Source organism: Amblyomma americanum, chromosome 1 (assembly GCF_052857255.1).
Source record: "Amblyomma americanum isolate KBUSLIRL-KWMA chromosome 1, ASM5285725v1, whole genome shotgun sequence".
Taxonomy (NCBI): domain Eukaryota; kingdom Metazoa; phylum Arthropoda; class Arachnida; order Ixodida; family Ixodidae; genus Amblyomma; species Amblyomma americanum.
This window is the reverse complement of record NC_135497.1, coordinates 228,109,909-228,135,365: the sequence shown is the minus strand read 5'-3', so window position 1 is coordinate 228,135,365 and position 25,457 is coordinate 228,109,909. Positions and strand designations below refer to the sequence as shown.

General features: G+C 47.0%; 1 long non-coding RNA gene and 1 pseudogene across 8 annotated transcripts; one reads left to right on the top strand and one right to left on the bottom strand.

The window, feature by feature from the left end:
- LOC144114722 (uncharacterized) lies at positions 1-22,830 on the top strand. Of its 8 annotated transcripts, none has more exons than XR_013311101.1 (4): positions 1-49; positions 280-3,876; positions 5,990-6,141; positions 22,617-22,830. It is a non-coding gene; the product is annotated as an uncharacterized LOC144114722 (long non-coding RNA). The 8 variants fall into 8 exon arrangements; XR_013311100.1 differs by having other exon boundaries at positions 3-49; positions 280-5,547; XR_013311099.1 differs by having other exon boundaries at positions 9-49; positions 280-392.
- On the bottom strand, positions 10,498-13,244 carry LOC144115981 (uncharacterized; annotated as a pseudogene).
- Positions 22,831-25,457: the final 2,627 nt, after the last annotated feature.

Below are 25,457 nucleotides of genomic sequence, written 5' to 3'. Positions count from 1 at the left end.
GTACTATGGCATGGCCGGTCGGCGCAAAGGGCGCGCGGTCGTGCTGCGCGTGAGTAATTTGTTCTTTCTAGCTTTTGGTATGCACATATTGACCTTTTTTTTTATTCGAGAAGTGTGCCATGAGGCATAAGTTGAAAAAGGAAAGGGGGAAGGAATGCACGGGATTGAAAGTTAAAAGAAGGAGTGAAGAACCGTTGCGCTGAGGTAGTCGCAGAGGTTGTTAATGAAACGGTTGTGCATAGTCCACTTCACGTAATCACTTTCGCGGTTCCACCGCAGGCCCACCTCCCCGTGGAGACGTTTTCTGATAGCAGCCGTCGCTGGGCACGTCCACAACAAGTGCCGCACATCACAAATGTCCGGTGCAGCGCTACAGTGAGGGCACCTGTCAGGTACTGGCAGATCTTTGGCACGCCACCGATGACGGAAAGATGGTGTCAGAGCCGCCCCTGCCCGAATCCGGCGCACGGATACCTCCTCCTGCCGAGTAAGACTACGGGGGGAGGGTGCGAACACGGAGGAATTAAAGCGCGTGTTCGCTGGCGCAGAACTTCGGAATCGGAAACATGGGACAGGAACGGATCTGGGGGAAGAGGGAAGGTGGCGGATCGTCTAATGTATGAAGATGAGTCATAGCATCCGCTTGAATGTTACGTGGATCCTGGGCATGGACGCGAATCCAGTGTATGCGCACAGGACATGGATACTTTGCGCAGAGCACATGAATTGATTGTGAAATCTTCAACGTTCGTCGAACAGCCTTAAGCTGTTTAAGGGCGGCGCGGGAGTCGGTGTAAATATGAACTGTATTGAATGTTGGAACGAGCGGAAGGGAAGCAATGACATTATAAATGGCTTGAAGTTCCAATGCCAGGGGAGTGCACGTATCCGCAGTATACGTCGCGCGAGAGTTGAGATGCGGATGAGATGGACTATACACAGCAGTAACTCCCCTCTCTGCAGAATGTGATGCATCCGTGGATAATATGCACCCTTCAGGCAGATACGCTGCTGATACCGACGGGGAAACAGTGGGGCGATTGTCAGTGAGCTGGCAATAGGACCACGGTGGAAGTGTCTTTAGACGATGAAGTTTGAGAGACTGTTTTCGAGTTCTATTTGCCACCCGTTGGTCGATGATTTCACTGAGTGTATTAAGTTGGGCGAACTCCTGTAGCACAGGTATGGGTGTTAAACGAAGCAGATATGTTATGATGCGCATAGCCTCACGATTGATAGCTTCAAGGGAGTCCCACTGTCTGCGGGTGAGACGTTGAAATTGTGCCTGGTTTACTATCCGTGGCTGAAGGATAGAGCGCACAAGCTGGCGGGCCGTATGAGCACGTGCGCCACCAGAGCGCATAGCTATGCGACGAATCAGACCTAGAGTAGCGTGAGCCGATTTACGGGTGGCTGTCAGCCACGGGGTGCCAGTCCCAGATGTATGGAGGAGAAGACCAAGAATACGAACAGTTTCTACCTGAGGAATCAGAGAATTATGTACCGTAAAATTTAAAGGGGGACCTTTCCGTAAAGCGGCTTTATTTCCAATTCGAATGAAACATGATTTAGTAGGAGAGAGTGTTAGACCCAGAGGTGGGAGGCGAGATGTCAATACATCCAGCGCGTGTTGAAGGACCAACTGATGAATAGACGCATCTGGATGACAGCACCACAAGGTGATATCATCGGCATATGCAAGCACGCAGATAGAAGGGATGGTCTCTAGGGCTCGAACAAGAGGAATTAAAGCCACATTAAGTAATGTGGGGGCGAGAACGGAGCCCTGTGGCACTCCTCTCTTGGAAGTGAAATTACCAAAGGGCTTTCCGTGGACACGCACGCTGAAGGTTCGATTTGCTAAAAAGGCGTGAATGGAGAGGAGGAACCGGTGAGGGAGACCAAGAGTTTGAAGGGAGGCAAGAATGGCAGAGTGAAGGATGTTATCATATGCCTTTGTTATGTCCGTAGCGATTACGGTTCGTACAAGTTGACTCTGCGGAGAGTGGTCAAGCACGTCAGCAGCCAAAGTAGCAAGGCCGTCCTCCGTTCCAATTCGTGGGCGGAAACCAATTTGGGAATCTGGGTAACAATCATGGGATTCCAGCCACCACGACAAACGTGCGGCTAGAATGTTTTCATAAAGCTTGCAGATGGTAGGCGTAAGGGAAATTGGACGAAGAGCCGAGAGAGATACTGGAGGCTGACCTGACTTGGGTATTGGAACCACAATAGAATGCTCCCAGTCTCCCGGCATGACGCCAGAAAGCCACACTTCTTTAAAAGTATCAAGTAGGGTTTGCAAAGCCCTCCCTTCCAAGTTACGGAATAAGGAGTTAGGTATGCCGTCGTGCCCGGGAGTAGCAGTAGTTTCTAACGTTCAATGGAGGCCAGCAGCTCCGCCATGGTGAGGTCAGAAGTAATCCCATCGGGGGGCTCTGTTACTGATAAGTCAGGTGGAGACGTAGCAGTGCAGTCATGGTTTGGAAAAAATTGACGGGCCGCTTGTCGTGCAAATGTGTCCTCATCCACATTTAGCGCGAGGCGAATGCTCTCTGTGTAATCTGCAACCTGAGAAGGGCGCTCCATGGCGTGAAACACTCTCCAAAGATGTCGATTACCCTGCGTAGAGGACAGGCGGGCACACCATGCAGCCCAGCGTTGCCTGCCTAGCCGCTTTGCATAGCGCCACGCCCGTGTGGTAGTGCGGTGAAGAGTAGGAAGAGCCGAAGGGTCATCGGGGTGACGAGTAGCGTAAAGATCTGCCTGGCGACGAAGAGCCCACAGATTCAAGAGATGTATGTCCGGGTTTTGGTCGTCTTCATTTACAGGAGTGTTAATAGTGTGAGTAGCGAGAACAGCAGAGAGAGTAGACAATGCTGAAGAGGGGTTGAATGTAGATAAATGATTGTCTGCGCGTACAGAGTCCCATGATGTTATTCGTACAGTGCGGCGTATTTTCCGTAGACGCGTAGGCGTGAGGGAGATAAAAATAGGGCTGTGATCGCTACCCCAAGTATCAGAATCAACAGCCCAACGAGGGTTACCGGGGCCTAACCACCAAGTCAAATCAGGTGAATACGGGCCGCCTCGTGGGCGGGTAGAAGTATTCGGGTGGTTTAAAAGTTGAAAGGAATGATCCGAAAAGCTCTCTTGGATGTGTGCACCCCTTGAGGAATCCGATGGGTAACCCCATGCAGTGTGTGCGCCGTTGAAGTCACCACCAACTAGAGTAGGGATACCCGAGTTGGTAGAACATAGAAAACGAACCCATTCCAGATTGGGAGATGCGGAGCCAGGACGACTATAAAAAGAAACTAGGACAAGGGGTGTGCGTGCAGGTTTTACGAGAAGGGCGACGACCTCTTGACGTGTGTAGCACCACCGTGAAAGGTCGAGCGGTGTGTGCGGAACTGAACTGTGAATATAAATTGCAGATTTACCTGGGCTGAGGGAGGAGGCGGTGCAACGGCGATCAGGGATAGAGGGTGAATGGTATGCACAGAAACCTGAAAGGCGTGGGAGTGCATTATGCTCTTGCAGTAGAAACGCCCACGCCCTCAGCTTTCCGTCGCGAAGGCGGATGTTCACTTCAGAGGCCTTATTAGCGAATCCTCGACAGTTCCACTGCACCACCACCGATGATGATATGCTATCCATGACGAGGCCGAAGAGCTTCGAAGAGCTTCCACGATGAGGGATGTCACCTGCTTCATCAGCGCTAATATCTTATCCACTGTCGGGGTAGTCACGGCTAACAGGTGGTCGGCACCTGATTGTGGGCCAGTGCTTACCCTATGTGATTCCTCTGATGATTACTCCCGAGTTATTAGAATTCTTCGAGAGGATTGAGAACGACGCTGTTCCCGGCGCTGGGTAAGTTCGTCTAGTCGGCGGCGAGCCTCCGCGATTGCATTGTCTAAAGCTGTGTCTTCATCTGTGGTATCCACATGTGATGGATGGACTGAACGTTTTGGTGTACCATTTGATCCGGGAAGGTGAGCCGCTTGTGCATATGTACGCTGGTGAGGAGACGTATGGTGAGCAGCGGGCTCAGATAAAGGAAGTTCAGGGAAGTCGTCGTCACATGCGAGAGCTGCAAAGCGATTACTTGTAGGAACATCCATTTTTGCAGGTGACTTGTGAAACTTCTTCGCTTGCTTCTTCTTTGGACAAGCGGGGGAGCGAATGTCATGGTCCGGCGATTTGCACAGGGCACAATGAGCTGTTGGTTCATTCATGTCGGCCACAGCTGCTGGATTAGGGCAGGTATTTTGCATATGTCCTTCTTTGTGGCAGTGATAACAAAAAATACGACGAGGTCGGAAGGGCTGTGGTTTGACGATCGCACCGTAGTAGGTAAGGTACTTCGGGAGAGTCAATGGGCCTTGCAGGATGAGCAGGTATGAGCCCCGGCGACCTATAGGCCGTGCTTGCAGTACAACATGAGTTGAGCAGCGAATATTTGCGCGCACCTCCTCGGGAGGGCTCGTGCTGTCGACATGATAAACCATGCAGCGGAGTGTCAGGACCAGATGCAAAATATATTTGCACCGGGACATGCTTGCTGTCATCCAGGGGGATCCGCGTAACTGCGCATAGTTTCTGGGCGTCCATCAAGGATGACAAGTTTACCGTGATGGTGTTTGATGGGCGATGGGCGACGAACCCGCAGTAGTTCGAAGAGCCAAGAGCGTGGTCAATTGTGGCTTGAACATTCCGGGCAGGGATGGCAGTCATATCAAAGCGCACTGTAGGCTTGATGGTAACGCGGAACGAGTTCGCAGCAGGCGGAAGAGAGCCTTGACTCACGGGACAAATCTGTGGAGGTGGCTCAGACGCTGGTGACGGCCCTTGGTGGGAATACTGAACTGGCGCGACGGGCACAGTTTCTTGAGGGAGTGCCATGGGCACGGAGGCGGTAGAGCAGTCCATGTCACAGGCCAAAGTCGTAGCATCGGAAGACGGCGCAGGCTGGAGGCCCAGAGGCGCTGACGATTGCGTGGATGTGGAGGCTACGTCAGGTGGCAACACAGCGGGCATCCGCGTAGCTGTCGTCGACAACGCAGAATCCATGCAGACGCGTAGCGCTGCCTCGCTCGGCAGCGCCGAGCTAAGCCTAGCTTGCCCCTGAGGGTTCCGGTTGGGTTTTCTCACTTGAGAATGCGCCCGCCGTGCCGGGAATTTCTCTGCAGGTGCGTCGTCAGCATTCGGTCTCACGGAGGGCACTGTCCGACCCAGGCCACACGCGAGAAGACAGCGAAAAGCGAAAACACAGACCTAGAAGCAGACACGTAGCCACCCACTAGGTCTTCGTCTTCTTCGTATCACATATTGACCTGCACCAAACCCTGGCCAATCCCCCACCGTGGGTATGTGCCATCATCTTTTCAGGCAACAACAACAACAACATACTGAGTGATTCCCTGTTATCTGGCACTCGGCATTCCGTTGTCAACTTCCTTGCGGCCGAATATTTTGTGTTAGCAGATAACCCAGGACTAACACTGAGCTCGCTTGCCCGGAAGGAGACTCATCTGTTTTATCGTAAGTTCTGCTCAAAAGCTCTGTGCAGGTCTGCGGAAAAGAGCAATCGCTGAGCCTGTTTTTATATCTTTTGTCAACCCAGCCCAACGCAACTCATGGTCATGTAAAACACGCATATTTACCAGCTTTTGCGTGCTCCCGAAAAAAGGCGGGAAACTTTTGACAACAGTCCAGTTGAACCACGACCGGCTTTAATACTAATAAAGCCGGCCGTGCGTTGAACCAACCGGTTGTGCGATGAGTTTTATACACGGTGCGATTTTTTGTGGCCTCTCGGCTGGAAAAGTCTGTAGAGTGCTGACTTAATTGCACTTTACAATTGTGTGCTGCTGTTACAATTTGCTTTCTAAAACAGGTGCGAAAATTGCGGCGAGATAAGCGATTACGCTTTTGTATCTGCAGAGCGAAACATGTTTTTCTTTTAAATTCATATTTATTTCAGAAATCAGCACTTGAAAAACTGGCAGGCAGTTTTCTGGTATGCACGGGCCTTCCCGATTCCTGCTTCGAGTCCGGCGTTCGCTTCCTGGCGCAGAGGCTGAACAAATGGGACGTTAAAATGCTGAGGCAGCAAAGGCTTTAAGGCGCCACAAGGTGAGCCCACCAGCTTCTGTGAGAATTTTAAAATGAGTGCTGCGCCACCTGCATCGAGCATCGGTTTTACGTTGGGAACGTGTTTGGACCCAGGTGGCCAACCAGCATGGAGCGCATGAGGCAACTGGAAAAGCAAGCTTCCTTTTAAGGCCTCTAATCTTAAGACCTTTTTACAGCTAATGCTGTAAAGGCGCCTTAAAGAGATGAACATTGTGGGCGATGTGCTTGATGTCCTTTGACTGTTTGGAAGCTTGTGAGGTGCATTGAGCTCACAAGGCACTGCTGCAGTGTGTGACAGGTCATTGTGGTGATATTAGAAGAAGACATAGTACAACACAATGGGGACAGAGAAAAGGAGCACACAGGATAAGCGCTCGTCCTGCGTGCTCCTTTTCTTTGTCCCGTTGTGCTGCGCTATGTCTTATATGCTATACCAACAAGCCCAAACTACCACTTTGATAAGATCGTGCTCATGGTAGGTTTCTCTGATTTGGCTGCACACTCTGCACTAGTTTTGTGAATTTCCACGGTGGTGCTGGCAGTGTACAGCGTCAGTTCAGGCAGTTCAAATGCAGCTTGGCACTGGCTGCTTCCAAAACGAATGGTCGAGTGCAGGCCCTATTGTCTGATAGCCTTGCTGTCGTCACGAAATTGCAGCCAACTTCATGCCGCCGACACCAACGACCACCAAAATCCTGAAACACTTGAAAGAATTTTCAAGAAGCAAATCGCAATGAAGTTTTACCATGAACCTGCTCTAGGAAATCGTCGTTTCACAGAAAAAAAAAAAAAAATGTTGCATGTATATACACACAGGTGATTTAAGAATTAGCGCTGAAATGCTGCTGCCCATGCGACTCGACTTGACCTCTTAGGTTTTCATTATGATGCCTCAGTCACTCACCTCCTCCATGTGTAGGTCGAAGAAGCAGAGAAGTTATGGCGCGTGTTATTGAATGAAGTGATGGCAGTTATTTGCTGAAATGTTATGGTTTATGGGGGTTTAATGTCCCAAAGTGACTCAGGCTCGAATATCAGTGGGGGTCGAATTTCAATGGAGGCGAAATTCTAGAGGCCCGTGTACTGTGTGATGTCAGTGCACATTAAAGAACACCAGGTGGTCGAAATTTCCGGAGCCCTTCACTACACTGTCCCTCATAGCCTGAGTCGCTTTGGGATGTTCTTTTTTGTAATGAGGTGTAAGGCTTTATTATACACGGATTACCACGTGGTATGACCCTACTGCTGCTAAATAATTTATAACTGAATTTCTTTCTCGTGCTGTTTGTTTCAACAGCTGAACGGTGACTGTGACCTCAAAGAGAGGTTGTAGGTCACGTGAGGCTTGAAAAACTGCAATATAATTGGTGCTTCTAGATTTGTTGTCATTCCTGTTCTTGAGGAAGGCTGGCTTCAGCACTGCAGTAAATTAAAATGATAAAGCAGCAATTATATCGCAGTTTTTCTATGCCTCATATGACCTAAAACCTCTCTTTGATGTCACAGCTCTCATTCGGCTGTTGAAACCGAAACAGCATGACAGAAAAATTCGATTATAAATTATTTAGCGGTCGTAGGCGAATACCACATGGCGATTCATGCATAGTAGTGTCTTCCGCGTCATTATAAAGAAGAAAATATGCCACCAAAATTAGGTCTCTATGCTCCCTTAACGTGCACTGACATGGCACAGTACACGGGCCGCTAGAATTTCGCCTCCATCGAAATTCGACCGCCGCGGCCAGGATGAAACCTATGACCCGAAAGACGACGATGCTGGCCGCGGCGGTCGAATTTCGATGGAGGCGAAATTCTAGAGGCCCGTGTACTGTGATGTTAGTGCATGGTAAAGAACCCTAGGTGGTCGAAATTTCCAGAGCCCTTCACTATGGCACCCCTTACAGCCTCAGTCACATTGGGACGTTAAACCCCCATAAACCATAAACCTTTCAACAAAGAACTGTCATCATTTCATTAAATAACTAGTGCCATACCTTCTCCGCTTCTTCGACCTACACATGGGCACCGCCATGTTGCTGCACCGTGGCTGCGCTTCCATTTCGGCGAGCGCAAGCCAGCCTAGAACTCGTGCTGCACTTCCTGAACTAGTGCAGCCAAATGGAAGAGACGTTATGATTATGTGGCTATTTCCTTTGCGTTGGGTGGGCGACAGTTTTTTGTCCTAGCCATTACATGGAAAGAAGAAACAAAAAGGAAATGCGGAAACATTCACTATTAAGACAACAGCTTTTACCTGCAGACCCCAAATGAACAAAGCCTGCATGTATAGTGAACAAAGCAACTAGGCTTTCACAAATCTAGCAAATTACAATTTTGAAAGTGGGCCTCCTGCTGTGAAACTGGCAACATTTGTGCCCCTAGAGGCAAGCAGTGGAGAGAGATGAGAAGCCACAGACAAATGTAGGTAGAACAACAGCTAGATGAACGAGGAAGTAGTTCCCATAATTTAAGAATACATGGAAAGACAAGGACGAGACATGCTTATGTTCTTCCTTCTATGTTTGTCGTTTTGTTTTCACAAGTTAGGAGTAGATGTTTGTTGTAGTTTCCCTTTTTGAGTAAAATGGGGAGGGGGTTGTTCATCTTGAGACATGCAGCCCAAAAGACAGAGCACAGGAGTGACTCGCACAACATTAGTGTTTGCGTTTTGTTCCTACTGTTCTGTGTGCTTGCACCCCTTGCCCCCAAATGAGGCATTGACATGAACTTGCGTGGTGCTATGCTGGTAAAGGATGTGTGCTGCATGCATATGGGTGTTTGGCATTCAGATTCGAGCACCAGCACATGGCTTCTAGTGCATAGGAATTATGGGAGCAAAAAAACCTCAAGGATGTAGATGAGTAGTTTAGCTCTTCAGTTTGCCTTTTCTGAAAAATTCTGTGGCAGGAGGTTTTAATACATGTTAGCCGACCCCTCATGTAATACTCCCTTGTGGGTCTTTGAGGTACAAATAAATAAAAAAAGTAGTGCCCTTTCAAACAGTATAATTTGCAACTTTGGTGCAAGATTTTCATGGCCCCTTCAGGGAGTGTTTGCCCAGAGCTTGTAGTGATTGCTTAATGGCACTTGGTCCCAAGAACCAGACAGTTAACCAATTGCCCTTGTGCCTCTTGATGAGAAAATCTGAGAGGTCAAAATGACAATTTACCATAGCTGTGAAAGTAATGAGCTGGATGTATTGCCGAAGAAAACTGAGGTCATCTGCTTGACAGCGGTAAGAATTTTGGGTTGGTTAGAGCATAGATGGCTTAAAATCATCTTCCATATCTTAATAGATGTGGCATTGTTTGCATGTGTAATTAAAAATTTGTTTGGATGTGTGTGGCTGGTGAGCTGTCAGCTCGGGCATGATAAAGTTGTAAGCTCAACCAGAAGTACCTGTGTTGTTTGAGCTCAGGGTAAGAGCTTTGAGTGAGGCCACTGCACTACGTCCTTGTTGTACATTTAGCTTTCGGGGTGCTCCAACTTCCTCCTTCCCCCACCTCTGTTAGGAATGTCGCCATGGGGCCGCGCGAAAGTGGTGTGATGTAATTAGAGCAGTGGCATGGCCATAAGGTCCATCCGAACAGTGCTGCTTAAGACTTGTTTGCTGGATTGGCCCCGCAGTCAGAACTGAGGTGACTTATGAGTGGACCACTACGGAAAAAGACAGTAGAGCAGCGGAAAACATGTCATGAATGGTGGAGAGCTATAGTTTAGAGGCAACCTTTGATGCCTCTGTGTTGCCATTATGGTCAAAGTTATCTGTGAGACCATGAAGGGCAGCACCTGTTCTGAGCATCGCATAGCAATAGATCAGAACTTCAATTTTATAATTGGCTGATGGGCCTTACTGCAGGAGGTGTATGAATCGGTTCAGATTTCACATTGAGACGCATCAAATTCAGCAACCTTGGTACTCACAGGTACAGTAAAACCCCGTTAAGGCGTACCTCGTGGCGCTGCGGAAAAACTATGTGCAAAGCGGCAATATTGTCACAAAGACGACGAAGCTGGCAGTGGTGCGGGAACGGAAAGGTCGCGTTATAGGCGAGTGGCCATTAAAATCATCTCACTGCCATCATTCATTGCCTCTTATTATTTGGCTGGTCACCATGCAACATTTGGTGTGAGATGCGGGGTATCATCCCCATCCTGGTCCTGGAGCTTCGGAGTCCTCCACCTCCCGTGATCGTCGGCTGTGTGCACCTGGTTCGCCCCGCCCGGCTGTGCCCCATCCAGCCGGACCTGAGCCGACCTCGCCACTCACCCCAGCCCCGTCCCCAGCCCTGAACACAAGACATGTTGACATGACTACGCCATGGCGACCCGAGACGCCACCCACACGTGAGGACACTGTCCCCCTACCCATGCCATTCGGCACGTCCAAGGGCTTCGGCCGTCGGCTCCTGCCAACATTTTTAGGTTAGGACAGTTGGGAAAGAGCGCTCGCTAGCCATGTACACGGAGTGGGCCCCTTCCATATCTCGCGCAGCGCCAGCACTGCGGTCGCATTAGGATTGCTTCTTCTGGGATCGTCTGCTACTTCGCTGAGCGCTCCGTGCTGAACGGCGGATGCAATCAGCTTTCGCATCAATGCAAAGGCCTTAAAGCAGCTCAAAATAGCTGGTTGAATGATAGTTACACAGAAATAAAATAAAAGCTGGGATTGTAGTCTCGGGGAAAAAAAATGGTTAAACTAGGCAATCGGCTTGAGCCAGCTGATGGACGTCGGCAGCTGCTTCGCGCTGACGCTTCCTACGCTGTCGCTCTGGTGCGGCCCTCCTAACACGAACCACATTCGAGACAGTTTTGCGTTGTCGCTTCCGGTAGGGCTAGTCCATACCTCAGTCGTGTATATTTCGACACACGGCTGCGCTTTTCAAGCAGACGTGCCCATGGTAGTTCTATGTGCATATTTAAGCCGCCTCATAAATTCAGCGCAAGAATGTATTTATAAAACGACCGACTACTACGTGAAACATGTATCCTTAATCGCCTTTCAGAGTTCAACTGCCGTTTTTATGCGATTAGGCTCTGTGATGATACCTTGCTTCTGGTCGGTAAACTCGCCTCACTACTGGTATGTCTAACTTTACCGCCGCATTTACTTGAAGGATGCCGCATGTGCGTAGACCTCCTGGCTTAGAATTAAAATGTTCTGAACAGCTGGGGGGAGGCTTGTAATGGTGGAAGAGAAATAAGCTCAAGGTGCACAGATCAATACAAACGTACAGTCAAAGCATCTCCTTCTATAATCTTTATTTCGTGCATTCTTTTAAGCACTATGAATGCGTTTATTTGCCCATGAAGCCAGTCTACATCAACTTCACCTTCTTTCTGACAGAGGCAATTGTGCCACAAGCAGTTAACTGTTTGCAAGCATGTTAGCAAAATGCGCTCTCAGGACTGTGTAGAACTTCAGAAGTTCTGCTGTCAGTGTCCCTGTGGGTACAGCACCCAACTCCTAGCACACCACAGCCTTTGAGTGAATCCAGAATGTCCCAGAAAGTGTCTACACAGAGGCTGTTTTCTTGCACAAGAGTGGAGATCTTGCTTGCAACGCTTGTAAACATGTTGAATAGCTCCCATGAGGGATATTTAAAGCAGCCTTCCTTGAAACCTCTTTACAGAGTTAGAAAAGCTTCTGGGCACTGCGTACGTGATGACTGAATTTCGCTGATGCAGGCAGCACACTTCTCGTGCTTCAAAAAGGAGTGCACAAGATAGCCACACAAGTAGTACACAGCACAATCTTGTGCATCAGGCATGCTGTATCCATGATCTGGCGCAGTGCTTCCCTTTGCCGGAACACCCTTTGAAGGACTACAAAGCTTGGACAGTTTTAACCTGATGACATTTTGTAGTTCTTCATGTGTTGCCAGGCATTCTTTCTTTCCTGCCTTCATGGTTTCTTGGACAGCAGCAAGCACGAGTGTTGGCTCTGCCACGACATTGCCGGTGATGCAAGTCTTTATAGGTGTGTACAGGCTTAGAAGTCTGTATATGTGCGAGAAGGTCACGATAGTTGGGTGTTCTTCATCCCCTCCAAAGCTTATCTCTGAAAGTCAGAGAAAATATTATGTGAAGTCTGCTTCGCCAGAAAATTTATAAACATTTGCACCTCTGTAATAGCAGATATGTAACCTTGCTTAAAGTTTCCAGATTTCTTACCTCCAAGGGGTCCTGGTTCAGTTTTCTAGTCAGAACTATTGCGTTCCTTCGGAAAGCAGGTCGGTGATCAGGTCTAGGACAGATGCCAGTGTCACTCGGAGAGACTCCATGATCACTTGTGATGCAAACATGACAGTTCTTTTCCTGATGTTCTTCTCCTCAGTTGCATTTACGAGCCTGAGGAATTCTTTTATAACCTTAAAACAAACCAGCATGTAACATTCATTAGTATATCCAAAAAAGTTACATATCATTGGACAAATTTTTACATACCTCAATTTCTTTGGATGAGCTTCGGATCCAAAACCGTGGCAGCTTCACATTTAGGGCATCAAAGAGATTGTTCACCAATGATGTGAACTGAGCTGTCCATCACAATTTTCCAGACCAGGCTGTTGAAGTCTTTTGTACAGCTTTAGGCCCATTGCAGTGCTACGGCTGAAAGGCTGTAGAGTACGAAACAAGTTCCAACAGGTTAAGCACATGCATGGAAGAATTTGGACCAACTGCAAACAATATTTGTCTGCACCAACCTGCACAGCCAGTCTCGCATTCATTTTCCTCAAATTGTCAGGGTTCACATGCTCCTTTGTCAGTTTCGGTACCACACGAAGCTGCTGTTTGCTCTCAACTTCCTGCAGTACACGGTAATGATTGAAGTTGACCTTGTGTTCGCCAATCTGTAAGTAAAAATATTATTTGAGTAGGAGCAAATACCTTAGGTGTGCAGGAAAACCTTAGTTCAAGCTAACTTAAGAACAGTGTATACTCACCATGCCGTACTTCTGGCGAAGCAGATGGTTCCTCACACACTTAATGATATGAGGCACATCACAAAGGAAGTACAGCCACTTGTCGGGATCACATGGGTGCTCAGTTTTGTGCTTGGGTGCATGAAAGTTGCCTGTGATGCCGAATGTTGACCACATGGCCTTGTTTGGGCTTGCTCCATCACTGATAACTGCTGCAACTGTGGCCTTTTGTTTATGAAGCTGTATGATGGCTTCTAATACTATCCTTGCCAGGACTCTCCCAGGAGCAGCTTTTTTTGTTGCAAAGCTGGCGATTGGTTGTACCCACGAATGAAAGAGAGGTACAAACGTAAGAGCAAGTGCATGATCTGCCACTGCAGTTGATTCCTCGTCATACCCATAATCAACAAACCCATCAACCTTATAGGTTTGTTTGTTGAATGCGACAGTTTGGCGCACTTTCATTTCGTCGAGTATGAGTGTTCCATAGCACCTGACTCCTTCTTCCGGTTGCATGAATGCACCAATGCTGGTAAGTGAAACCTTATTAAAGCCAAACTCGCAAGGCATTCCCTTGATAATTTTTTTAAGCCGTGAAGAAGTAGGCAACGGCAATAGGTTCATCTTCGACATCAGCCTATAAGCAGCAGGAATCGAGATCTTTAGGAGGATGCAAGTCATCAACCATTCGGATTCATAGCGCTTTCCCCTGGCTCACTTTGCTTTGGTAGGTTTAAATGCTGAACGAAGAGCGAGCTGTTGTGCATGAGGAAGACCGTCTACGGCTTTGTCAATTCCACTGCTTGAAACTTTAAGCTGCATCTTCATTGCACGAATTTCTTTCTTCAATTTTTTACGTAAAATTCTCGCTCTGATAACTTTCTTCCTTAAGTTTCTTGGTTTTGCACAAAACCTTTGTTCAGGTTTGGTCCAATCCTTTCTTTTCTTTTCTCAGTTTCGCTTCTCTCGCGCACAGAGATTCTTTCTTGTGCTTTTGCATGGTGGGCACAAGCTTTGCTGAGAGAGCCCAAAGCACTTTGTGTTCCTCCACACGTGGCTCTTGAGAGCAGTTGTTGCGGCCGCAATGGATGGAAATAAACTACAATGGCAACCCGTGCACACATTTAGGTTGTCAACATAGTTCAGAAAGGGCGACACTTTTTTCAAGCTTGAGAGCTGCAGCTGATTTCCCGAATTGCACTGGGATATACACACGGAGGAACAAGCTTTCCCCTTGAGCTGACAGCAACAGTGAAGTCTTTCTTCACAACCACAGCCCTGTCAATCGCAACGATACCGGTGCTTACAGCAATTTTGAAGAAAATAACTTCCTGGGTCACAAGCTCCACATTCCAGGAGTAAAACTTTGAGCGCCCTTGGAATGCAGGAATCCAAGTTGCTTCATTTGACTCCAAATCTGGTTCGGAAGGGGTCCCAGTTTCATTGAGAACGACATTTTCGCTGTTTGCGCAGCACGCATTATCATCACTTTCCAACAGGCGAACATCGTGATTGACTGTGTTTTTTCGTTTCGGGGGTTTCCTTCCCGGCTTCGATGCCTTTGGCTTTGAGAGGTGCACAGGAATATTTGGAAAAATTCATGGCACCGCACCTAGCTTAAGAGTCAACCTTCCTCGTGGAATTCGAACAGTGCTACCGTTAATTGTGTGCTCGTAGCAAGTGATCAGGTCCTTCGGTTCAAAATGTACATCGCAAATGTACGCCTTTGTTGTCACCTTGAAGGCTTTTCGCGGAATGCCAGCTGCCCACGCCCTGAGCACTTAGGGGTCATTCGGAGGTTTGAAGAAGTGCCGCAGATCGCACGTTTTTTCTTCAGAAGCATATCCACTTCGGCAGCCTGGCGCGCTGCACGTCGACATGTTGATAACCTGCACGTGGGCATGTTGATAACAATTTTTGCCTTCGACGTTTTTAACCTGTCATTTAATGCTTTTCCTTTCTCCTTCCTCGGCTCTGGCAAACTTACTGGCCAGCTTTCTAGTTCGTTTCCGCCCCTGTGTGTCAACACTCTTTCTGTACAGGTATTTAAATACCTAAGCTGCCCACCTGTTATCGTCCAATTTCCTCAGTCGTTCTTGTTATAGTACTTTACTCTGAGCTTCCCGTGCTTCGAACGTTGCCCAGCCCATATCCCCCTGTACTGCCTTGTTTGTGGTTTTCGCATGGGCAACTAGTGCTAATCTTCCAACAGTTCTCTGATCTACTTCTAATCGCAACTGAACTTCAGCCCTTAAGCATAGAACCGCATTCCCGAAAGTAAGCCCCGGCACCATTATTCCATTCCAAATACCTCTGAGGACTTCATACCTGTTGTATCCCCACAATGCCTTATGTGTCATTATCCCGGCATCTCTTCGCCCTTTTGCTATGAGAGACTGTTCGTGCTTTTCCGTGTACATATGCCCTTTGTTTACCCATACCCCGAGATATTTGTATTCGGCCTCTTGGGGTATTTCATGGCCTTGTATTGTAAGCTCCTGATCAGTTGTACCGTTGAAAACCATCACACCTGACTTAGTTGCGCTAAAACTGAAACCTAGACTGTCTCCTTCGTCTCCACAGCAATTCACCAAAGTTTGCAAATCTTCCTGGCTATCTGCTAACAGTACAATATCGTCCGCATACATTAAACCCGGTAGTTGTTGCTCAACAACCTTTCCGCCTAATGTGTACGACAGATCATAACCTAGATTGCTTCCTTGTAGCCTTCTTTCCATACTTATCATATAAAGCATGAACAGCAGCGGTGATAGAGGACAACCTTGCCTTAATCCTTTGTGTATCTGGACAGTTGTTGAACTCTTAATTCCTTCCCATGTTATTTCAAGTTCATTTTCTCGATATATTTCCTGTAGAAAATTAATTACCTCATGACTGACACCTTCACCTTTTAATATGTTCCACAGGAGTTCCCTGTTCACGTTGTCGTATGCACCGCTTATGTCCAAGAAGACTAAATACAGAGGTCTGTTTTCCGCCTTAGCTATTTCTTTGCACTGGGTAAGCACGAACAGGCAATCATCTAAGCGCCTACCACTTCTGAACCCGTTCTGAAGTTCTCCGAGTATTCTATTACTTTCTACCCATGACTGCATTTTTATTTTCATCGCCTGCATCGCCAGCCTGTATGTAACTGATGTTATCGTCAGAAGGATTTTATGTTAGTCTTATTGCCTTTCTCTTTATAAATCAAATTCATTTTGCTCTGTTTCCAGCTGTGCGGAATTTGCTGATTTGTTATGACTGCCTCCAATACTTTTATCAGCGTTTCCTTGCCTCTTGGGCCAAGTTCATTAATTAGCTTGATTGGAATTTCGTCAATCCCTGCGGACGTACATCTTGGAGTATTTGCTTCCGTCTTTTTCCAGTTAAGATTCGTCAGTTCCACGCTGTTTTCTATTTTACTGTTCTGTGTTGCTCCCTCATTTGGGGCGATTACTCTATCGTCTTTCTTAAATGACTCAGCTATAACTGATGAAATGCAGTTCACAGCGTCAGCTCCCTCTAAACATCTTCCCTCCGCATCGTGAATCTGTTACTGCTTTCTGTGATTCACTTTGTGAATCTCAACGCGACGCCAGCGCCACTGCTCGGCTTGGATACGAGTTAGGGCCGCCTCCTACGCGGAGCTTTCCAACTGACCTAATCTAAAAACGTTGGCTCCTGGCGACCTGTGACCCAGAAGCTTCGTGGACCAGGATTCATTCATGAATATCTTTCATCATGGCGGCCAGCACTTCCCCCCATGCCATTTTTTTTGTACCGTCCTCTGAACCCATCTCCACTGAGTGCGTCTCTCCGTCGGTGTCTTCTTCTATTCACTATCGGGACGATACCTCGGCGGCCTTGGGTAGTGTCACGAAAACGACAAAGCTGGCAGTGGCATTGGAACAGAAAGGTCGCGCTACTATAGGCGAGCGGCCATTAAAATCATCTCACTGCCATCGTTCATCGCCGCTTATTATTTGGCTGGTCGCCACATAACAATATGCCCAAACTGAAAGCAGCCTGAGTATATCCGTTGACCTGGTAAAGGATACCGGAGGCATTTCAAAGATTGCACAGGGGAAACCTTTTAATGACATGGCTACTAGCGCAGCCTCGAAGGCATATAAGCCAGGTTCTGGGTCCCAGCTGCTCTATTAATAATGCGTAGACGAAACCTTTTAATCACATAGCTCCGAGTGCAGCCTCGAAGGCATGTAAGCCAGGTCCCGTGTCCCAGCTGCTCTATTAGGCCGTATTTGAGTGAACAATCAAGTGTCTAGCACGCATGCGGTTTTTTCCAACAGTATGGGTTTAGCTGTCTTCAGCTTCCATGTAGGCGTTACTTTCATTGGATGGCGTTTTGTCAATGATGGAAGCTCAATACCAAACTGTGCTGGAGAACTCTTGGACTGCAGTGTCTAATACATCACCAATCATGCAAAAAATTGAGTCTCCACAATGCCTCCTCTGCAACAAAGTACCTCCTGTAAACAGGAGGCATTTAGGAATACCTGCTCTATTCCGAGGCCTGGATTGGGAACAGTTGGGGATAAGAGTTAATGGAGAACACCTTAGTAATCTGCGATTCGCAGGTGATACTGCTAAGTCACTCAGGCGATGAACTGCTGAGCAAGATCTGTGAGCAGAATGGTGGGTCTAAAGAATTAAAGGAGTACAGACACCTAACTTTTTGAGTGCTTGTTTTTTGTTTGTAAGGATGTGTAAGGCATTGTTATACATGGATTACCACCGGTTATTCTATAACCAGTAAATAATTTATAATTTAATTTCTTTCTCGTGCTTTTTCGGTCTCAGTTTCAACAGCCGAATGATGACTGTGACGCCAACGTGTGCCTACAGGTCACGTGAGGCATGAAAAAAACTGCAATATAATCGCTGCTTCCACATTAGTTGTCATTCCGGCTCTTGAGGAAGGCTGGTTTCAGCACTGCAGTAAATTATAACGATGAAGGAGCGAATATATGGGCATTTTTCCATGCCTCACGTGACACAAAAGTACTCTGGCGTCACAGCCATTGTTTGGCTGTTGAAACCGAAACAGCATGACAGAAAAAATTATAAATTATTTAGCGGCCGTGGGCAAATATTAAATGGTGATTCATGCATAGTAGTATTTTCTACATCATTGTAGAGAAGAAAACGTGCCACAAAAATTACGTGCCTATACTCCTTTAACATGAAGAAAACCAAATGGAAAATGCTCTTAGCCATTCCCTCCTTGCAAATGCAGTGTGGTGTATAATATTGTTACGTGGTGGCCGGCCAAAGAGTGAGGCGCGATTAACGATGGCAGAGATATGATTTGCATGGAGGGAATGGCCGAGTGCTCTGTAGCGAGTGCTCTGTACCTCACAACTGCCAGCTTTGTCGTCTTCGTCACAGTATTCCTTTTTCTCATGAACATTGTCACATGTAGGAAATTGGGTGGTGTATCATCATTTGCGTAAGAACTTATGGTCACTGACAAGTTCCCTAGGCAGCCGCTGACCACACACCATACATGGCAAAATTACTTTTAAAAATTAATTAAAAATCATTACAATTACTTTCCTAGAAATCTCACAGAACTAATTAATTTACATTACAAATTACTGCTCTCAAAAAGTAATGACATTACAATTATCTGCCGTAAGTAATGAAAATTACTTCTTAGTTTTGATGCTAAAATGTTGCGCATTGGTCATAGTTTGTGCAAAATTTCTAGTTTTTGTTTGCACCGCCACTGAGCTTGAAAATGGGCACTGGAAATTTTTCCCCTCTTTAGTCAATTTGGACAGCCACTTTGCTGATGTAGATGCTCTTTCTCATATCACTCTTCAATCAGAAGTACTCATTCAATGTGTAATATGGTCCCACCATCCTGATTTTGAAGAATTTGTCATCCACGTAAACAGCGGGAGTGCATTGACTGCTTATCCACGCATCATCCCAGAAGTGCACAGGGGCACTGAGAAGCTGCTAATTCTGCTGATGTTCAATTGATTTGCTCTGGAGGCAAGTTGGTGGAAATAAATTGCATGTCACTGGGATACTGTTGCCTGTGTTGCCCTTCAGTTAGAAATAGGGCCTCAAATGAGGCCACAAAAAACCAACAACTAGCGACCAACTTTCTTAGACGTGTCAGTTGAGACTTCTTGTCAGTGCGGACATGTGTACCAGCGAATTGTTTTAAAAAGTTATCCAGGATTTGTATTGTGAATAAATATAGCACAACATGCATAATTTTTGGTTTTGTGAAACTGCAGATTACGTGAACCAAGATGTGAACAGCAAGGGTCTACTGTTCTTTGAAGGGCTGTGACGGTTTTAAATGGTGTCTAGCAACCTAGAATTGTCATAGGAATTTCGTCTACCTGAAAAAATCTGAGAACTGTGAGGGATACCATCAAGAAAGTGGCCAAGTCTGGGAAAAGAACGGACTGAATTTAATGCAGGGGTCTGGTGGGAGTTTTAATGGCACTGTGAGTGTCCAGCACATGGTTCGTTCTCATTGACATGACATTTTTGCTTCTGACGTGTATTAGGCAAGGCAGCCTGTCTGTTTCAGCTGTATTTTTTCTTGTCTTCAATGAAGTGAGCATTGTGTGTACTGGTTGCTTCTGTACAGGTTGCCACACTCCTCATTAAATTTGGGCTGGTACATATGAATAGACACAGCTACGTTCAAAAGTATTTTCTGTGGAATAAGCCGTAGTCATAGTAATGTGCAGAATTCATGCACTTTCAGTATGCTGATGCGAGGTGCCACGCCACCCTAGCGTGGCAACAAAATCGATCTGTAAATCTTGCTCTCAGGCCTCGTCAATCTTGTAGGCTATTGCAGAAACAAAAACAAACAGAGGCTAGTTTCTCTGCGGTTCGAGCTCTGATGACGAGGTCATCAAAAGCTGTTACTTTTTGTGGAAATCGCTTGGTGCTTGTCCCGTGGCATTGCTGCTATCGAAAGGGATGCCAGAGTGTGCCTTCATTGGAAAGGCAGTAAAAGGCAGTGCTTCTCACTGACGAGCAAACCAACCTTGTTAGCCCTCTTGTTCAAGGGTTCCTTCTTGAAAGCCTGAAATATTCTTTTGCAGTACAATGAGCAGTGTATAATGCCTCTGAAAGCATGCAGAGTGTTCCATTTAGAAATTTTCCAGAATTTTCTCAAAGTAGAATTGTCTGTTTCTTCTGTGAAAGCACATGTAATGTCAGCACATATGGCCACCACTCTTATGAACCATTAAAAGAAAGCAAAAACTTGTGAGCATAATTTTAACAAACTTCCAAATCTAAGAGTCCGGACCAGTCAGGCACTTTTCGTCCAGTGAGAAGGAAAACAGCTGCTGAAATTTCAGCACAGATTTCTAGTTGAAATGTGCCAGCATCTGTGGGTCCATTATGGCCAGGGATTCCAGTGTGGTGAAACCCATACAATTAAGAGTTTAACGGGCCATGTCCCGTCAAGAATGCTGCATCTGGGGCAGCATTACACGGCTGGAGGTGTCACGAGGGAGTGTAGAAGAGGTCGTCTTGTTAATGCTCTCACTCTTGTTGTAGCTTAAGCTTCTGTTCATCGATATTTTGTGTCATTTTATGTTTCTCAACAATGCCACATCACGGTATACGCCTTTTCGGTGTCTGAACTGTGACAAGAAGAGCATCTCCACCACTGCCGTGGCCTCGTGCTTGAGTGCTCGCCTCGGCTACAGGAGGTCGTGGGTTCGATTCCCGCGGTCTCCGGTCCACCAGCCGGTTAATCTAATGGGAACAAGCGGTCCCCCGGCCTAGTGCTCGGCTCTCCAGGGGTGCACCACGTGGGAAGGATAGCCTGCGCCTCAAAATTCCCGTCAAATGCGGGCACAAAAACTACTCCACGTGGTTAAAACCCCCGTCCAAAACTCTCGCCTTGTGCCAGGTACAAAACTTACAACGTTCATGAAACGTTCACTTCTCTAGCCTCACAAGAGATGTGCCATAGCGCTCTCCGCTCACAAACCCCCTTCGAGCAAAGTGCAGCGGTGTTTGCTCGCTACCGTTGTGGCTGGCTCATGCGCATCGGCTGGTGTGCATGACGGGTTAAAAAAAAAATTGGTGGTGGTTTAGCTTTGCTTAAACCTGGAGTGACGCGATAGCTACAGCTGGCCGAGTGGAACTTGGTCATATGACCAACCACATGGCAAACGACGTGATCAGCCACGGCGCCGCGCCGCCGTCAGCTGCTCCGCACCACGTGACAGCCTGGCGGCGCCGCCACGCTGAAAGCTCGAAATGTTACCGTAGTGTAGCTATTGCTACAAAAAAGATGGGCTTCTACCGCACAAGGCGGATTTAGGGTTGCTTGACGGCGAACATATCTCTGATCCGTCAAGGCAGCGGTTTGGTCGAAGACTCTTTTTCCCAGCATTTCACCCTAGATGAGCCGGGCACCTTGACGGGAAAATCTTGTACCTATTAAAAAACCAGTGGTTACCCGGCGGCACAGGGAATCGAACACAGCACCTCCCGAATGCGAGGCGGATGCTCTACCTCAAGGCCGTGCTTTGGTGCTATGATCTTCGCCAAAAGGCCGAGAAGTGAAAAGCCGAAAGATTGTCGCTCGGCAGCTTAACAAGTCAAGCTATCATGCTTTTTCTTGAACACAGTTGTGGCTCAGACAAATTGTACCATTCTACATGATTTCCCCTCATTCATTGTGATGCTCAATAAGTTTTAGGATGTGATAAATGATGAGGAGGAATAAAATATTTGTGTGAAATGTTTCTTTTCATCATTGCATTTTGTGGAAACATGTTTGTATTGTAATTCCAAATATCTGGTTTAATATTTGAACTACTTGAACATAAAGCATATCGCAGTACTGGCCGGCATTTCGAAAGGCCCTGGTATGCACAGCATGTGTACGAGAGCAGACGATGCAGCGATCCCTGTGGCACTACTTTTGGAGCCCACATGACCAGGGTTGCTGCTCTTCCTCGGGAGTGAAATCATAACTCACCCTGACACTCGGAAACCGAAATCGCTCAGTGTAAATAATGCGATAATATTTAATGCGCATATTTGAATCGCGGAGCACATATCACGCGCCTGGTGGGAGTATGCAATGTTTGAAACTAAGAACACTCCAACCAGTAATTTTGGTGTCTCCGCTGCTTTAAGGTTTTGGGTTTAGCATATGGAGCTTGTGACCTCTTGTGTGCAGCGTCGGAAGCCTTTTAGAAACCCTTTCGTTGTCTTGACTATTTTCATTCATTCTTGGTCTCTGCCTTGTACACACTTGTTTTTGTGTGTGGTTTCTCTGGCACATCCTGAACAATGTTCCTTTTATATTTTTTTTTAGGACCTTTCTAATGTCCATACGCAAAGCCACTACAGGAGTGCATAGGCTGCTGCTATAGTCTGTTGGCAGATGTCCTTATCTTTTTCTCATATGCATTCCATTTTTTGTGTATTTGTTTGTCTGTTTCTCTTAGTGGTTTATTAGTTGCATTTTATTGTTCTGAGTTTGCGTACTTTTTTCTCTTTTTATGGCATCCAACCCAGTGTATGACTGACACTAGTGGAGGGACTGCAGCAGCCGACCTTGCATGGTGCGGCATTCTCTGGTCCCAGGCACCTATTCTCCATTCCAGGCACCTGGCCCAAGATTGTGCCCACAATTCAGCACCTTGGCCTACAAGCAGAGTCGCATTAGACCCACGTTGGCCAGGGCTTTCGTGCCAAATAAAGTATTCCTACCGACACGCCTTGTCAGTAATTAATGAAGCGTATGAATAAATGAGTAACAACTTCGTTGGCACTATAGAGAAACCATGTTACAAAGCAGCTTTTTTTTTAAGACCATACCCAGCGACCACATTGTTTCCTCTGAGCAACCTACTCATCTTTGAGGTAAGTGCTTGCCGTGTGTCGCATCACAGTCTGAAGTGTTGCTGCAGAACCGCATATTGCCTTCCTGTTTATGCCATTGCAGCAGAAAATGCTCCACAAAGCTAATGAGGAAAAGAAATTTCACCAACATGCTGCTTTGAGGCAACTGCTAAAAGGGTGCTGAAGCCCACTGAAAATGTAAATCAGGGAATGAACAGGATGATTGTGGGCAGTGCACGTGCCTACTTTAAATGCATACGAAGGGCCAGTTTGAACTTTCTTAGAGGTGGGCAGCGCGTTTTCTAATTGCATCGCCACTGAGTGGGTTGCTTGTACCCATACCAGCACCTCATTCAGCACTTGAGCATTGTAATCGAGGCCCTTTGAATTGAGTGTTCCTTGTAGGTATTTTACAAAGGCAAGGTAACTGTCCTAGCTGTGCTACTGGGATTGCAACTCGCTGCAAACGAGGCGGATTCTGTAGCACTGGGCTCTTGCTGGCAGTTTGTAAAATTGGTATTAGCCGCAACTGCACTGTAAAAGAGAATAAAGAAAACGATGTCTTCCACAGTAATTCATGCCATGCAACATGGCATGGAAACCATTACATGGCCAGTTTATCCATTGCCTCGAGGTGCAAGACATCTGCCAGTTTCTATACGGTAGCTTCAGCCTGTTGCACTGGAGAACTACATTTCTCTAGAAGGCACTTTTTGAGCAGGAATTGGGTTTAACATGGTTTTCATGATTTATGCTTCGGGCGCACAAACTGGGTAATAGGCTTTTAACTGCTAACGAAAGGCCCTGAATATTTGCTAAATTTGATTTATAGTCTCTTACTGTTGTGACCTATCTTTCCTCAAGCAGAACAGTGGCCTGAGCTAGGCCGCTGAGTGAATTCGCATCACCTGTTAAAGTCATTAATTTTTTTCTTGTTCTAACTTTCTCAGCTGCTGAGGGCCATTATTGCTAGAGAGGTGTGTAAGGTGCGCGCACTGTACACAGACAGGGAAATCGCTTAATTCAAACCTGCGGTATTTACAAGCTGGCACTTCGCTCCTGTCAAAATCGCGTATTTCAGTGCGACAAAGCTACCGGTAATATAAGCGTACGCAACGGCCGTACAGCTTACCTGTCCTGATTGATGAAGCATGGCAATGCAGCCATCGTACCACTCGTCTACTACCGCAGTCACACGGTGCCTTCGAAGTGCAGTTTCTCTCCCCAGCTGCACTCGTGTTCCTGTCGCGACGTGGGACCAGCTTATTTTAGCACATGCGGGGCCGATAGAGTGGAATCTATCAGGCGCCGCTGTCAGTGCTGATGAGCGGTCGCATAAGAATGAATAGACCAGTACCAACCCCTCTGGTCGGGCTCTTTATTCCGAACTCGGTGCAAAGAACTACTTTTCGGTCCCCTTAACCTTCGTTTCTAATCAGCATAGTTTGAACAAATTTTCGGTCGCTTAATAGTTTGAAGTATCGAGACGTCGAATGCCTGACCATTGGTACGTGGCCATACATATATTTCCCATCCATGGCACGCGCATAATTTGTTCCTAAACGTAATGGCCTTCGGATATATTGTCTTCATCTTTGAAAGACTTGTCTCAAATCTCAAAAGTTTATTATAGCGACAAATTTATATACAAGACTGCTCAAAGGTAGCACGGCTACAAAACCACCGCCGCACACACGTACACGTCCACTCTTGGCGCTCTTGATTCAGTTCCAATAGATTGACAGAAAGTTTGAGCTATATAAAAGCGAGCACGAAACAACGAGAGTTCATTGGGTGAGCGTGTGTTTGAGGAAGGATCGTGCATAAAAGGTTTTACCACTAAACACACTGATCATATGGTGCTTGCATGCGGCATAGCGAACGGTGATATGGATATGAGATGGAATTCCGCAGCTGGGATCTTCTAGCCCTTGCAATGAAAAGAGGCAGGATTGATTTTTCCCTTTGCAAAACAAACATCCAGTAAAACCCCGCTGTTATGTTCGCGGTTGCAGCGTTTTTCCCGGTACGTTTTTTTTTTCTTCATATGAGCCAGATAGTCCAGCTGCCACAGAAGCCCCTACAACAGAAACTCGATCGCCTATATCTGCTATATAATGCAATTGTTGCATAGTTCCCTAGTCGTACGTCGCGAAAGTCCTCTCACGATGGTAGTTTACAACGTCCCGGAATTCGTTCAATGAGTGCGTAATGGCGACGCCAGCCAGAAAAAGCGAGACTATACACGTACTCTATATAGGCGCTTAATTTTTGTTCACCGCTGCGTTCGATGTCTTCTGGAAGGAAGCACCCAGGCCAACGCCAACACGCTTACAGACCATGTGATTTTTTTGTGCGTCTGTTGGCAGAGCTATATCACCACTGCGATGCTATAGCACGAACGACAGCACAAAAACTGAACTATGCCGCGGCAGACGGCACAAACAGCACTGTACGAAATGCGGTTGCGTGGGTTGGCTCCGACAATTTTGTTTCTGCCATCCTCTTTGTTCT